Source organism: Hypomesus nipponensis, chromosome 21 (genome assembly GCF_054491055.1).
Source record: "Hypomesus nipponensis isolate SF chromosome 21, ASM5449105v1, whole genome shotgun sequence".
Taxonomy (NCBI): Eukaryota; Metazoa; Chordata; class Actinopteri; order Osmeriformes; family Osmeridae; genus Hypomesus; species Hypomesus nipponensis.
In genome coordinates, this window is record NC_140381.1 from 14082559 (window position 1) to 14099812 (window position 17254).

Consider the following 17254-nt stretch of genomic DNA (forward strand, 5'->3'; position numbering starts at 1 on the left):
TCATCCTCTCCCTCATGGCCCCGACATGCTCGATCATGGTCCGCTGCTGGCATGGCTGCTCCTCCCAGGCTTCCTTGGCAATGTCCAGCAGTCCCCTGGGCTTATAGGAAAGCAAGAGCTCAAAGGGTGAAAAAACAGTTAAAGACTGAGGTATCTCTCACTGCAAACAGCAGAAACTGTAGTAGCTGATCCCAGTTGCGCCCATCTTCCCCAACCACCTTCCGCAGCATGGATTTCAGCGTTTTGTTAAAACGTTCGACTAATCCATCCGTCTGGGGGTGGTAGACTGAGGTTTTCAGCTGTTTAATCTTCAGTAAAGCACAGAGGTCCTTCATCACCCTGGACATAAACAGAGTCCCTTGGTCCGTCAATATCTCCTTTGGGATTCCCAGACTAGTCGAGAGAAGGAACAGCTCCTTGGCGATGTGTCTGGATGTAGCCTTTGATGAAGAATTATTAACACACTGTTGTAATCATGACGAAGGAGAAAACAATCATGGTACTATATAACTGATGTGAAACCACTAAATCACCTTTGTGCATTTATATGATGTATTATTTTATATTATTGAAAAATCACCTTTGTGCATTTATACGCTATATTATTCTATAGTATGGATAACCAGATGCAATTGAGTAGATGGATTGAAAAGTAACATTAAACATAGAAGAAATAAGCCAGACATGGAAGCCCAGATAAGCAGAGTTTGAGAGCCGGAGGAAAACGTATGTGTGTAGGCCTCAACCATAAAAAAAACTACAAGGCCCAGATAGAGAGAACTACAAGCGACTGAGAACAAATTTATGGATTTGAACTCCAGGTGACCTGAACTACAAGCCTCGCGTGGCCACAGTGTTGGGGAATGGCCAGGCTATGCAAATTCTGTGACAATGTGACAACATGTACTGTGCCAATGAGAAATCATCAAAATATTGAAGGAAAAATATAAAAGCAAATGTCCGGAGAAAAATTTCAGTCTGATCTCGAGACCATGCTCCCGTTTGTTGGAATCAATCCTCTGTGTTAGATTCGAATAAACACTTTGCATCATACTCTGCTCCCGTTTTCCGTGCTGTTTTGGACTTAGGTTTTGAAACGAACTTAGGAACTTAGACTGAATTTGTGACCCAACATTTGGCGAGCCGAGGCCAGGAGGCCGGAGCCAGTCGCCTGAGCGGAGGGCCACACCGGACGCTTGGCCAAACAAATTTAAAAGGTAAGCAGATTTTTTTCTTTTATATCTGCTTGAATTACGTGCGTATCCGAGGTGTGAATCCACCCAGGCTGCACTGGCTCCTATGCCCAAAAGAACCAATTTCTTCTGATTAATTGATAAACTCGAAAAGCACGGAGAACCGGAGTGTGATGCAAATTATTATATGTTATGTTTGTATGCTGTGTGCTAACTGCTTGCTAACAGCTATGTTCAATACAGTCTGAATGTTTAAAATGTCACGCTCGGCTATTATCTGCTGGTTGCTAGCTTGCTTAACATTTGCTTTAATTTTAATCTGGATCGCGGTAGCGGTAAAACACAGAAAGTAGGTTTAGATTAAATAACATACTTTAGAATATAGCCATTATTATATTTATACTGTCTAAAAAAACAAAAACAATCGATGCATACAAAAAACGCTTAGATCATTGGAGCCGGGGCTCAAGGTAGGCTACAGTAATTTTCGTTTAAGATCCGCAAAGTTTGAGCTCCGTTCAGTTTTCTTTACTGTCTAAATAACATTGTTAGAGATTCGCAAATTAAATAATATTGTCTGATATTTGTGGGCTGTGGCCTGGCGAAGTTTGATTCGCAAATTAAATAATATTGTCTGATATTTGTGGGCTGTGGCCTGGCGAAGTTTGATTCGCAAATTAAATAATATTGTCTGATATTTGTGGGCTGTGGCCTGGCGAAGTTTGATTCGCAAATTAAATAATATTGTCTGATATTTGTGGGCTGTGGCCTGGCGAAGTTTGATTCGCAAATTAAATAATATTGTCTGATATTTGTGGGCTGTGGCCTGGCGAAGTTTGATTCGCAAAATTAATAATATTGTTGATATTTTGTGAGACTACGGCCAGGCGAGGGTTGAATAGTGTTTTATAATCATTAGATGTTTAGTGGGTTCGATCCTGACGAATGTTAGTTCGTTTTGTTCTTATGTAAATAATTAAATGTGTAGAGAGTTAGATCCTAATGAAGGTTAATTCGTGATGTTATAGTCATTAGATGTCGAGTGGGCTAAGGCCCGACGAATATTAAAATTATTGCGTGTAATTTCGTTAGGATTTACCAGGTTTAGGCGCAAAGCACATTAACTCATGTATGTAAAGTCACTTGCGGCTCAGATTGAGTAGTCTGGATCGAAATAGTTATTAGGAAAAGTGTAAATATACACATATACTCATTGTATGTCGTGACAACCAATAGAGGAACGAACGACCGAGCCGGCCGCCTCAGTCGTGAAGTTCAGGAGAGATAACGAGCTCGCTTGAGACCCCACCCGGAGCGGTGAAGGGACGGACACAGTCCATCTATTCATGAGTGATTAAAACTCAAAGGAATAAACTCAGCCAAATTGGTTAAAATTGACTAACTTCCCCGATTGTCTTTTAAAAAGATTTGGTATTAGTGTGGCAATATACTCCCTGCGAGAGAGCGCAGGTCCTGCTTATGTGCTGTGTGGGTTATGTGGCTGAACTCATCAACCGAAACCTCAGGACATTAGTCAAAGGCGAGCGACTAGAAAATAACCTGTGGTCAGGCACAGTCAGAAACGGGAGCAGCCCGAACTGTCTGTGGCCAGCAAATTGACTGGGTGCTGGAACCCCTGAGATCTCTCTCTCTCTCGCTCACTCTCTCACAAAAACCTCTCCCACTCAGCTGATTCAAAACTGGCGTTGTCGCACTCACAGTCGGGCCCAACCCGCTCGACCCTTGTTCTAACACACACTCTCTCACTCTCACCCTCACACTCTCCCACCCTCTCTCCCTCACTTACTCTCTCTCTCCCTCTCTCTCTCTCTCTCTCTCTCTTTTTTCCCCCTCACCCACGCTCACTATCACTCTCCGCATCTCACCCGCACTCATCATAACCCTTCCCCTCAATCTATCTCTCTCTATCCCATTCACGCTCACGCTCACCCGTACCTCGCACCCACACACACACCACACACGCTCAAACGATACAAACATACACTCCCCGCAAACCATTGCCCTCCCGAATCCCACCAGTGACCACACATACGTACTCCCACACAACGAAAACACACGAAGTCCCATCCACTCCCAAGCTACCACACCTAACTTACTCTCCCGCCTCCTCCCGTACACATATACACACACCTTGTACCACACACGCACCACTCTCATTACACTCACACCCTCACACAGTATACGCAACGCTCCCACACAATAACACACACACACGTACACGTTTACCCAACACACACTCTAATTCCTCAGTCCCAAACACACGCACACATAATCACACTCCTCACACGCACAACACCGCACACACATAACACACTCATTTTCTCCCTCCTCTTCCCGCACATCTACACACACACCTTGTGCCACACGCACACCACGCTCAATACACGCACCCTCACTCAACCCCCACTCAAAAGCACACACACACACTCTCCCTCTCACACTCATTCACACACACACACACGCACACATCTATACACACCCCTCACACACATCCACAACATACACTCCCATACACACACACACACACACACACACACACTCTCATACCACACATCTACACACACCCCTCACACACACCCACGACATACACTCCACACACACACACAACATACACTCCCATTCACACACATACACACTCTCCCTCTCACTCTCATACACACACACACTCACACACACACACACACAACACACCTATCCAACAGACAAGACACACACACACTCTCAAATACATATAATCACACAAAACTTCAAGTATACACACACACCTTTTTCTTTGTGGCGTTCCTCCCCATGGTCAACTACTTATAGAAGAGTATAGCTGAACTATTGGCCTACAACAGATGAGAAAACAAGAACGACTTGTGACTAACTGACAGGAGAGACACAAGAAAATAGTGAGAGTGGTTGTTAAACATCATCACTGTGGACCTTTTCCATTCTCCAACACACACACACACACGCGTCCCCTCTCGGTTGCCATCAACCAGTCGTTACTCTAACCGAGTTGTGACAGATTTAAAGCTCTACCCCTGGCAGAGGAAAACAAGAGCCTCTAGCAAACAAGGAAGAAACAACACCATAAACTGGGCTGGCATTCGCAACCCATACCACTGGTGGCTACCACAGAAACTAGAAAAAATCCCGCTGAGGTCGTGTGTCATTCTAACGAATGAGCACCAGACAATAAGTAATACAAATACACTCATACTCAGACCACTTGAATTGATATAAGACGCACACACATAATCACAAATTAAGAACAGTTTAAATGCTCAATTGAAGAAAAAACAAAACAGACGAAACAAATCAAAACAGAGACTGGGCAAAACCCTAAATCATTATAACAGCCCCAGGAGAGAAGGTTTTCTCCCAGGCGTGTCTTGGCAACAAGCAACAACACTATTGGAACACTGCAATCTGGCCCAGAAGTTGGAGCAGACTGCAGTAGCCGCTAACTACTAAAAGAAACAAAAGACAAAACAAAAACAGTACGGGATAGGCCGATCACATACCAGCAACAAGTATCACCGTTGTTCCCAGTAGGGTGAGTGAAGGCAGGAAGGTGTAATTGAAACAATCAGACCTCCAAAAATAAAAATAAACAGAGAGGCTGTTGAGAGAGTTCCTACATGGTCCCGTTATACCAACCAGGAAAACTAATGAACTACCTGGTAGAAATAAAGAAAATCGGAGAAACAGGCAAACAACCGCGGGTTTTTGGGTCTTTGGTCAAACGAGCACAACGAATAAACATGGGGAACGCTCACGGGAACAGCAGTGGAAAAACTGCGGAAGTTCCAATGGAGCTAATAATAATGCGCCACCCAGACGATAAAACGTTAATTACACGATTAATGAAGAGATGGCATGCGCGCAATCTACTTTGGCCGAAAGAAGGATCCTTTGATGTGGCGTGTTGTGAGGAAATGGAGCTGAACATCTAACATCACAAATCTGAAGATCACAGCGACAAGAGACTAGGCAAAAAGACAAGAGAAAGAGAAGTGTTAAATTGGTTTAGACAAGAAGGACATCGACGTCAAATGGCCAGAACTGAGCGAAAAACACAAAACGAAAATAAAAAAGAGTCAATAAGCAATTCTAAAGAAACAAGAACAGTGAAATTACAGGGACAGAGCCCCACGGCACCAGCGTGGCCAGTGGAACCACCCCCATACCCGGACAGCAGGAACCCATTCAAAGTGGGACAATATCCACTCCTGAACACAAACCCCGAAGGAGAGAAAATGAGAGGGCAACTACATGGAGATTTCACTTTCACTCTGGACAACGCACCAGAAGTCTATGCTGGGGGCAAAAAAGCTGAAACACCAAACAAGAAAGAGCTGGCCGAGGCCAGCATGGGACAAGAAGATGGGAACTCATTATGCCACAGCGAACAATCACAAGAACATCTGGACAGAGAGGAGTACCAGAAGAGGACTGCTAAAAAAGCAGAAATGGCTCATTTGATAGATAAACTAAATTACCTGGAACAAATAATAAAAGAATCCAACGAAAAGGAGTATGAAGAACAAAGACACAACGAACATCAAGAGACTGGACTAAAGGAGTGTGAGGACAAAGATGCATCATCTCAACTGCGTCCCTCGACCCAGCCACTTGGGGCACGCCCGAAACAAAAAAGCAGAGATCATTCTCTGACAGAATGGAGCAAACAAAAATGCGATGATATGGAAAAATCCATACACACAATGGAGAGAGAGATAAACAGCCTGACGAACAGATTAAGCAGCCACAGGAACAAAACGTCAGCACCCAGGCCGACATCGGAGATCCCACCAGATCAGGGCCCCCACAGCGTATGGCAACATCCAAACAACGGAGGGGCAATGCGTCTGAGTCTAGAAGGCATGATAGTTCCACAAAACAGAGAAGGTGGGGCAGTCTACGGACAAAAAATAGCATCACAGGAGGAACGGACACAGCACTGGGTGAGAAATGGAGGAAGGTTGGGGAGAAGGCCCAGCCTAAACAGCTACCCAGAAGGAAAAGGAGCAGAGGATCTAAACAATCCAGTCCCAGTGTGTCCCCTAGTGGTGAAAGGAACTGGACAAGACCCCATGTACGTGCCATGGTCATTCATGGACATGATAGGTCTGGCAGGAAGGCTGCCAACCCTTACCGATGGAGCCAACAAATGGATAACAGCATTGGAAGAGAGCACAGCAGGAGTGACCCTGGCACTGGGAGACATAAAGGCATTGTTGATGCACACAGCCGGAAAACAATTAACAGAAGAGGTTTTCCAGGGTGCACAGCTGCCAAGAGTGGTGACCGGAAATCAGGTGGACAGCGTAGGGTTTGGAGGCCACCGCAATCAAATATGGGCTGAACTAAGGAAGCACTACCCGGAGAAGATGGATCCCTCCAAGCTGGATGGCGAAGTACTGAAAGACAACGAATGCCCCACCAAATTCCTGCACACTTTCCAGCGCAGATGGAGAGAGGAGACGGGGGGTGCCTGGAACACAAACAACACCACTCAGAGACTGTTCATGCTCATGGTCAAGAAGGCTATGCCACAAAACGTACAAAAGTGCCTGGACAATGTAGTGGGCCTGATGAAGATGGACTGGCCATTTTCTCTGAACATATAGTCCACCATGTTGACAACTGCAGAAGAGAAATCCGAGAAGCCGAAGAGCAAAACAAGCAACTTAGCAATAAGCTAACACAACTGCAACTGGGAGAGCTGTGTAAACAAAAAAAAGACAAATCCAAAACACAAGCACCAGTAATAACAACACAGGCGCAGGACCTAGAGGACACGACAACCCAAGCCCCATTGGTGCTCCGGACACAGCCCCAACCTCCGACTCCACATGGACCAAGGCAGACAACACCAGGCAATTTTCCAGCCGCCACCCTACCACCAATCCATGTACACGTTGGGCCTTCAAACGGTTATCAGCAACAATGGACGGGAAAGGGTGGATCCACCCAATATGGTGGGAAACCCCCAGGAGGACAAGGGCAAGGCCCGCCCCCACCGTGGAACGGACAAACGCAAGCTAACCCCAACCAAGCCTACAAGCAGCAGGGGAAGGAATGCTGGGGATGTCGACAACTAGGCCATGTCAAAAGGGATTGCCCCGTGAATCCATACCCAAAACCAACAGACCCATACGGGACATCAACAATCCAATACGTGCCACCCGCAAATCCATACGCGAAACCAACAAACCCACAAGGACCATCCACAAACCAATATGGGCCACCACCAAACCCACATATGCCACCAGCCACCAACTGGCAATAGAGGTGCCCAGAGAAGCCAGAAGGGGAAACAATGTCGCCAGTAATCTCACTACAACCACGAGAAGAACCCACCATATCAATAACAGTGCAAGGCCGAGAACATGCCTTCATGGTGGACACGGGAGCGACATATTCATGCATCGGAAAAAATGGCTTCAATCTTCCCCTCTCAAGTTCATCCATCCGAACCGTTGGCTTTTCTGGGAAGACACAAATTATACCACTCACGGAGCCTCTCACGATGCAAATCGAAGGGAAAACCATCGTGGCACCTCTACTCTACTCAGCACATACTCCAATTAACCTGTTGGGAAGAGACATTCTATGTATATTAAAAGCCAACATCGAGTGTACCCAGAGTGGCTTGCGAGTAGAGTTCCAAGACAGTTCCACAGCAAAACAAATGATGCCAGTAATGGCAGAAGACGCACTACAAAATGCCCTGAGTTCACTAACAAATACAACAACAAAGGATAATCATCGTCAACCGCCACCAACGGCGTACTGGCTACAATTGGTCCCACACGAATCCTCGCTGACCCAACTATGGGAAGAGTGGGAGCCGTGGGTCCAAGCGCTGATAGGGAAACCTAAAACGCAACTCATGCCGCTCCACTGCACTCTGTTGTACGACGAATATCAAAGCCACATGGACTATGCTGACTGTTGGATAGAGATGATCAATAAAAAACAGTTCTCTATCATCAGCCAGGATATCTTTGTGGGCCCCGAGGGAGCTGCTGCAGCTATAACACTCCCATCTGAACTACAAGAATGGTATCAAATCCAAGGCTCTGCCCCCCACATAACACTGATGACAACTGAAGGACATAGGACAAGAGAGTTAGGACCAATGGTTAGGACAGCTTTGCAGATACCAGAATGGAGGCCCACAAACAATAAAAACATCCACATATCCCCTGACACACGCTTTTATAGAATATCAGCAAAAAATTACAATGTAGGAACGGCAGACACAGTGATACTTAACATGCAAACATCAATCAAACAATGCTTACTTTCAGAACATGAGGATTTGTTAGGACAGGTGCCCCCAACATTATGGTCAAAACACAAGACAGACGTAGGTTATATAAAGTCCGCAGAACCCATACACATAGACGTTAAGCAGGGAGCAAGATTACCATACCAGAGACAGTATCCACTCCGACAACACGCCATAGACGGGATTAGACCCACCATTACGGGCCTAGTAAGGGCGGGAGTCCTGAAAGAAACTAAAAGCTCCTGTAATACACCCATCTTTCCAATAAAAAAGCCACACTCTAACGATTATCGATTGGTGCACGATTTGCGAGCAATTAACTCCATTGTGAACGTTCCAAAGGCGATTGTCCCCGACCCACATACTTTACTGTCCAATATTCCCCCAGGCACCAAATGGTTTACTGTCATAGATCTGTGCTCGGCCTTCTTCTCAGTCCCCGTAGACGCAGATTCACAGTATCTGTTTGCGTTCACATTTGAAGGTAGACAACTGACTTACACTCGATTACCCCAGGGATTCCTAGACAGCCCTGCAGTGTTCAATCGGGTGTTGGCCCAAGACCTACAAAACCTGCATGTTGCCAGTACCGTGGTCCAATACGTGGATGACATTTTAGTATGTAGTAGTTCCAAAGAGCAGTGTGAGAGAGACTCCATCACAGTGTTAAAACTATTGGCGGAGGGAGGCCATAAGGTTAGCAGAGATAAATTGCAATTTTGCCAGACAACAGTAGATTATCTGGGGAGGCGGCTTAGTGGAGATACAAGACAGGTGGCCGTGTCACAAATAGAGGCCATAGTCACAGCTCCAAAGCCTCAGACAGTGGGACAGATGCTCACCTTGTTGGGAATGGCGGGATACAGTAGACCATGGATTTGTGATTATGCCCTCAAAACAGCGCCACTGCGTGCCCTTATCAGGGCTGCAGGGCAGAATAGTAATGCTGCTACATTGCAGTGGACCGAAGAAGCGGAGGGAGCCTTTTTGGCCCTCAAAAGTGACATGCAGTCTGCCCCCGCCCTTGGCAATCCCGATTACTCGAAACCATTTCATCTATATGTTGCAGAACGGTCTGGATATGCTACTGCTGTATTGTTGCAGGACACGCCGGTTGGGAAACAACCATTGGCTTATTATAGCACAAAACTTGATAACGTAGAGGCAGGATTGCCACCTTGTTACCAGGGATTGGCAGCCGCTGTTTTCGCGTTCAAGAAGGCAACATCACTAACGATGGGACACCCAGTAATTCTGTACACGTCTCACCAGCTGTATGCCCTACTCACAAGCACAAGGTTTGTCTTGACACAGGCCAGACGAACGGGCTCTGAGGTAATCCTATCAGCCCCAGAACTTACCATACAAAGGTGCGACACGGTGAACCCAGCAACTAAAATGGTGTTACCAGTAGATGGGACACCACACAACTGTGTCCATGACACCGACACCTTCATGCGTGCACGCCAAGACCTGTACAATGAGCCCATCATAGCGGACCTCACGCTGTTCGTGGACGGATCCTGCTATAGGGATGCCGTGGGCAACCATGCTGGTTACGGTGTTGTACGACTTAAGGATGACACAACATTTGAAACCATCCAATCGGTAAAGGTCGACCAACCGTGCTCCGCCCAATTGGCTGAAGTCAAAGCTCTCACAGCGGCGTGTCTGTTGGCAAAGGGCAAGAGCCTCAATGTCTATACGGACTCCGCATATGCATACGGAGTATGTCACGTTTACGGTAACATATGGAAACAGAGAGGCTTCCGCAGAGCCAATGGCACAATAATTAGCCATGGGCAATCCATCTCTCAGCTGTTGGATGCCATGCACGTGCCAACGGCCTTGGCCATTATTAAATGCCCGGCCCACCAAAAGGCTGACACTCTCATTGCCAGAGGCAACAACTTGGCAGATGTAGTAGCCAGACAGGCAGCTGCAGGGTCTGAGACAATGATGGGACCAATGCATGTGGCGGATGATCCAGCCCCACTTACCACTCTATCTTCTCTTGTGCTAGCACAAGACCGAGCTAGTCCTCAGGAGAAAGACATGTGGGTGAAACGGGGTGCTTTGCAACACACCCAAGAGGGGCCCAACAAAGGTCTATGGAGGAGTAGTCAGGGCCATTTTGTTCTACCAAGTACATTGCTGCGCTGTGCTATCAGTAATGCGCATGGTAGTGACCATTGCGCAAGGGGGAGATTGTACGTCGTCTTCAAGCCGTGTGGTGGTCACCATATCTAACATCCACAGTTGACAGAGTGTTACACGAATGCGAAGTATGCGCACACTATAACGTTAGGAAGACACTTACCGCTCCCATCTCACACATTCCAACGCCAGACGGACCATTTAGACATCTGATGATAGATTACGTGGACATGACACAACGTATAGGAAGACTAAGATACATCTTGGTAGTAATCTGTCGATTCAGCAGGTGGGTAGAGGCGGTGCCAACGGCAGGACCCGACTCCCGATCAGTTGCGAAATTTCTATGTAGAGAGGTCTTTCCAAGATTCGGCATTCCGGATAGCATGAGCTCAGACAATGGACCACATTTTGTGGCCGAAACGTTTAAACTGGCAATGAAAATGCTAGGAGTCAAACAAAGGTTTGGCTGCGTTTATCATCCCCAATCACAAGGAACAGTAGAAAGAGCCAACGGTATTTTGAAAACCAAACTAGCTAAAATCATGGCAGATGGTAAATTAAACTGGGTACAGGCCTTACCACTGGCACTAATGGCAATGCGCTCAAGTACTAACCGCATGACATTTCTAACACCGCATGAGATGGCGACTGGAAGGCCGCTTCCAGTTCCATACTTACGAGGACCCGTTGAGGGCCCTCCTCTCGAAAAATTGGAAAGGGAGCTGCAAAGCTACCTACAACACTTAACACAAATACATAAGGAAGTGTTCTCACAGGTAAAAGGTGCTACCGAGCAGAGAGAAGCAGAGATTCCTGAGAACCTGCGGAGGGTTGTGCCGGGAGACTGGGTCTACGTAAAGGTATTCAAACGAAAGTGGAACGAGCCCAGACGGGAAGGCCCCTTCAGAGTTCGTCTAACGACCCACACAGCTCTAAAAGTCGACGGTAAGAAGTTTTGGTACCATCTCAATCACTGTTGCAGAGCAGAAGACCCAGAACAGACCAAGGCGCTTAGAAGTGAAACAACTCCACCAGAATCGGGGGCAGGTGACACCGCCCCGCAGGGACTCCAAGATGGAGACGGTCACTCCTCCCCGCTGGGACCCAGACGATCTCACAGACTGGTCCAGCAGAGAATCACAAACAACAATAACGCTAAGAGCAGCAGCTCAACTATTACTAGATGAACAAAACAGATCCCAGCAGGCAGTGGAGAGAGCCAGGGCCATCACGATGCAGGAAAGGGACCCCCCCAGATTTAAGAACCACAATACGAACAGGGCTAAGGATAATGCTAATATGGATAGCCATATTATGGACAGGCGGTCTGATATGGACCATGCTATGCACACCACCCATCCCACAATCCCGCCTCAACGCAACTCAGCAGCCCACTCCACTCACCATAGATCTCCAACCTAACTCAAGTCAACCGCAGGTTTCAACCACCCAATACCCCCAACATAACTTAACACAAGAGCATGCATCACCCACCCACGAACCAACACCGTCCAAGGAAAGAGCACCCATGACCAAATGCGCACTAGCCGTAGGAGTTATGGCTGCCAACCTAGGTTATATACCACTGACAGAGGAAGTTAATTTGACATACGCCAATTCACCCAAACGAAACGTAATGATAACACAGGGCCCCAACAACCTAATAGTTTACAGTTACTCCCCAGGCGCAAGGTGCAGAGACAAAGGAGTGGTAAAAGTTACAATAAGATGCTCAAAAACTCGATGCATTGATGTAAACACGTTACAAATAATGAACAACCAAACAGCCATAAAAATGATCAAAATATACTCAGTGACCCGTCGAGCCAAACGGAGCCAGGACAGAGATAAGACGTTAGGGACAAGGCAACTCAAATCCAACATGTTCTATGACTGGCTGAAATACTCAGCTCAGCAAGTGAGTAAAAAAACCTGTATAGCATGTTACAACACAAAAACACTACCACAAATCAGACCCCTTCCTGGTAGCGTAATAGGGACATGTAAAAATCTACACAGTTGTTTCACCTACTGTGTTTTACGCATGGCAGGAGGTAGAGAACACAGGTGGGTTAGAGACGAGTCAATGTGCCCACGCAGATTAGATGAGACACGAGATGGAGAAGATTACATGACACCGCCTATGGTAAAAATCGCGCAAGATTTTGTTTTTCCATTCTGTGTAGCTAGAGGAAAAGAACTAGTGGAGGTGATTGAACGCCGACAACCCAACGACCTAGTCATAACCGACCCCAGAGGATTACTGCAGTGTAAACGACACAGAGAAGGTTACTGGCATGACAATGTATGCAAAACTACTAACAAAGCTAAAATGCTGTGCCAACAAGTCATACAAGACGGAGGGTACGTTACCTATGATGAGAAATCGACAGTCAGCTCAAAATATCCCATCCCAAGTTACGCAGAGGGAACTACACCGTTGGGAGACATATTTTGGCTGTGCGATGGAGACGAAAGTCTTAAAGTTAAGCTAGAGCCGGGATGGGAAGGCATATGCGCCCCTGTCATGTTGACTGGAAAGGTAACAGTGTTAGTACCGCAAGAACCAGTACAAAACAAACAGAAAAGAGACGCCCTGGCTCAGGGGAAGTCAGAGGACACAGTATACATCTCATACGATCAGATACCTGTCGGAACGCCCACTGAGCATTTGGCCATAAGTAATGATTGGATAATCTCAGGACGCATAGCTGGGTCAATACCTTTCTTCGGTCAAATAACAAATGCTCAATACATAGCACGCAATAGCAGATGGATAAACTATTTATGGTACAACCAACAACGATTCATGAACTACACAATAAATGCCCTAGAGGGAGTAAAAGAGCAACTACACGCCACCACACTGATGGCCCTCCAAAATAGGTTCATCATAGAAACCATGCTAGCAGACGATCAGGGAGTCTGCGAACTCATTGGTGAGGAATGTTGTGCCGTCATACCCATGCACACCGGGGAGGGAGGAAATCTCACAAAAGCCCTACTCGATCTAAAAAAACTAAGGCAAGACCATGTAATACAGTCTAATTGGAAAACGGGGACAAATGCATTATGGAGCTGGTTGACAAACCTAACTTGGCCTAAACTACTGAAAGGAATAGCGATGGCCATAGCAATAGTGGTAATAATAGTGGTGATTGCTGCATGCTGCATACTCCCGCTAGTAGGACGACTGATCAAGAAAATGGCAGGGGTAATAACAGGACAGTTTCCCGTACAAATAGCTCCGGAAGAAGATAAGGACATTCAGTCACTGCTCACAGATTCCGATAACTACCAACCTGGGGAGGAGACTTACACTGAAATGATAGAATTACATAAATTAAAACGTGCCGCAGAAGAAACTTACGTTGAAATGCTGGAAGTAGACATAAAAGGTGTCTCAGATGAGACTTACACCGAGATGCTAGGAATACAAGCATTGGAAAGGGGCCCAGAAGAGATTTACACTGATATGGCAGAACAACCAACATTAAAGTGTGCCACTAATTTGGATGGGGAGAAACAAGGGGATTTGGGCGACACCTAACTTTGTATTATGTCACTAGATGAACCCGGCAGACGACCCCCACCAGGAGAACGGCCTCGACAACCCCAGCGTCCAACAGACACCGACATCACCCACGACACCTACAATAAGTCAGGAACCCCCATCACCATACACACCGCCAGAACAGACAGGAAACCCCACGGTAGTCCCACCAGTAAGTCCAATAATATCACCCCCAAAGGTCCCCAGTAAGTCACCCGAAAGGGAAGAATTGGGCCCCACATCCACCACATCCAGTGAAAACCCTGTAGCTGGAGTAGACACATCACAGGGCCCCCCACACCCCGAGTCGGGAGACACATCGGAGGACACGGAGGATAGCCCAGAGACGGACCCGGAAGAAGACAACCACCCAGACGAAGCTATACTGACTGTGGAACCCGAAAACATAGAATCAGAGTGTCGAATTGGTGCCATGACAAAGCCTCAGTTTGACAGCTTCCTGGAACGAGTCTCCAGGAGGATGACACGTCGCCTCAACAGGGCCAGGAAAAGAGGGCTGGCACAGATTCAGTGGAGGAAGCGCTACAGGAAGAAAGAACGTGCTAGGGAAGAAATGGCGGCGCTTCTAACCGCAAACCAAAAGCTGTTGCGCCAAACTGAGGAGCTGAAGGCGTCTCTGGCCAGTTGGCAACAGGCAGGGGGGGGATACCTACCTGTGTATCAACTCGGTCCATCAGCACCGGGATTTTTCGGGCACACCTGAGAGTGTTTCCCGGCGGGGAGATGACGACAAAGCCACTAGGTCCGTTCCAACTTGGATTATTCATACCCCCATTGGGCCGACAACGATACAAGAAAGTCCCATTCCGGGAGAAGTAACCCCCACCCCAACCACAGCTCATCCCACAGCCCTCTCCCTTACATCACCTTCACACTCCTCATGGACTTCATCCCTCATCCATTACACTCATCTCCTACGTACATCCTCCTCATGGACTTCATCCCTCATCCATTTCATTCATCCCCTTCATACATCCTATGGACTGATTCACTCATCTCCATTACACACATCACCTTCACACTCCCCATGGACTTCATCCCTCATCCATTTCACTCATCCCCTACGTACATCCTATGGACTTTATCACTCATCCATTTCACTCATCCCCTTCAAACATCCTACGGACTTCATCACACATCCCCGTCGCACACCCCTTTTTCCCCAGACATCAGTACACATCCCCCAGTCATTGAAGAGCACCACGGTCCCCAGAACATCATCAAGCATTCATTTGCAGTTTGTATTGGTCAAAATGTCTCATAGATACACATCGGTACTGTGGAGTGCATAAAGCATTACTTCATGGCATATTGCTGAAAATGTACACCAAATTCCCAATTTATGTTCCCCTTCCTTTTATTTTTTCCGGGATAAGTGTCATATCAATGGATGGTACTCACCGACAAACTTAGAATGTCACATCAATTCCATAGTTGATTTGTTTGTCCCGCATGATGCCCTTGAAAGTAGGATCCTCTACACTGAAACATGGGTTTGTGGGGGGGGATGGAAGGCTCACGGACAACGGTAGTTCACATCACCCTGAGTAGTGAGGGGACTAAAACCCAAGCACACAGGCTCAACATGCGACCACATGCTCCCTGTGTATGAGAGACGCTTGCTGCCAAGGGTAGGACAACGAATATATAATCCTAGAACATCACGACCACTGGATGGGGTGATGTGTATAACCAAAAAGGTAGTCATATATATAAAAAAAAAAACACAGGCAGTAGTCATTTCTCTATATATTCATATATACCTGAAACGGACCAATTCTATATAAATACTAGGGCCTCAGTGCATAGCAACTCAGTGAGGATGATGGAATAGTATGAAAGTACTGTATGACGACTAGCAATGACTCAGTCTGTCACATATACTATGGTAGAGGTAGAACCGGGCGCTTATGTTGCAAGGTAATACCCTGATGGCTCACTGTTTGTGGGACAAAAGGGCTACGGGGAGTTTCTATTACCCAATACCCTTATAACCTCCACTTCCCCGCCATGTTAGCAAATAAGCTTGGAAGAGGTACAGACCTTCAGCCCACATTGAATGAGCTATGCGCATGATGACAATATGTGAATGAGGTTAAAATTAACAATTCCTAGCTATGTGCACTGGATGACTTTGTTGTTATAATTGTATTAGTTGCCTAAATGTGTTTCTGACTGCCAATATTATATCCACATAAAGTACTTAAGTTACTATCAGTATTATACCAGCACTGAGCACAAAATACCACATCAGTATTAATTTCCGTTAACTGAATACAACAGTGACTTCATTATGAGTGAGGTGTGACTAGTAAGTCACACAGGGGGGATTGATGAAGAATTATTAACACACTGTTGTAATCATGACGAAGGAGAAAACAATCATGGTACTATATAACTGATGTGAAACCACTAAATCACCTTTGTGCATTTATATGATGTATTATTTTATATTATTGAAAAATCACCTTTGTGCATTTATACGCTATATTATTCTATAGTATGGATAACCAGATGCAATTGAGTAGATGGATTGAAAAGTAACATTAAACATAGAAGAAATAAGCCAGACATGGAAGCCCAGATAAGCAGAGTTTGAGAGCCGGAGGAAAACGTATGTGTGTAGGCCTCAACCATAAAAAAACTACAAGGCCCAGATAGAGAGAACTACAAGCGACTGAGAACAAATTTATGGATTTGAACTCCAGGTGACCTGAACTACAAGCCTCGCGTGGCCACAGTGTTGGGGAATGGCCAGGCTATGCAAATTCTGTGACAATGTGACAACATGTACTGTGCCAATGAGAAATCATCAAAATATTGAAGGAAAAATATAAAAGCAAATGTCCGGAGAAAAATTTCAGTCTGATCTCGAGACCATGCTCCCGTTTGTTGGAATCAATCCTCTGTGTTAGATTCGAATAAACACTTTGCATCATACTCTGCTCCCGTTTTCCGTGCTGTTTTGAACTTAGGTTTTGAAACGAATTTTTGGACTTAGGTTTTGAAACGAACTTA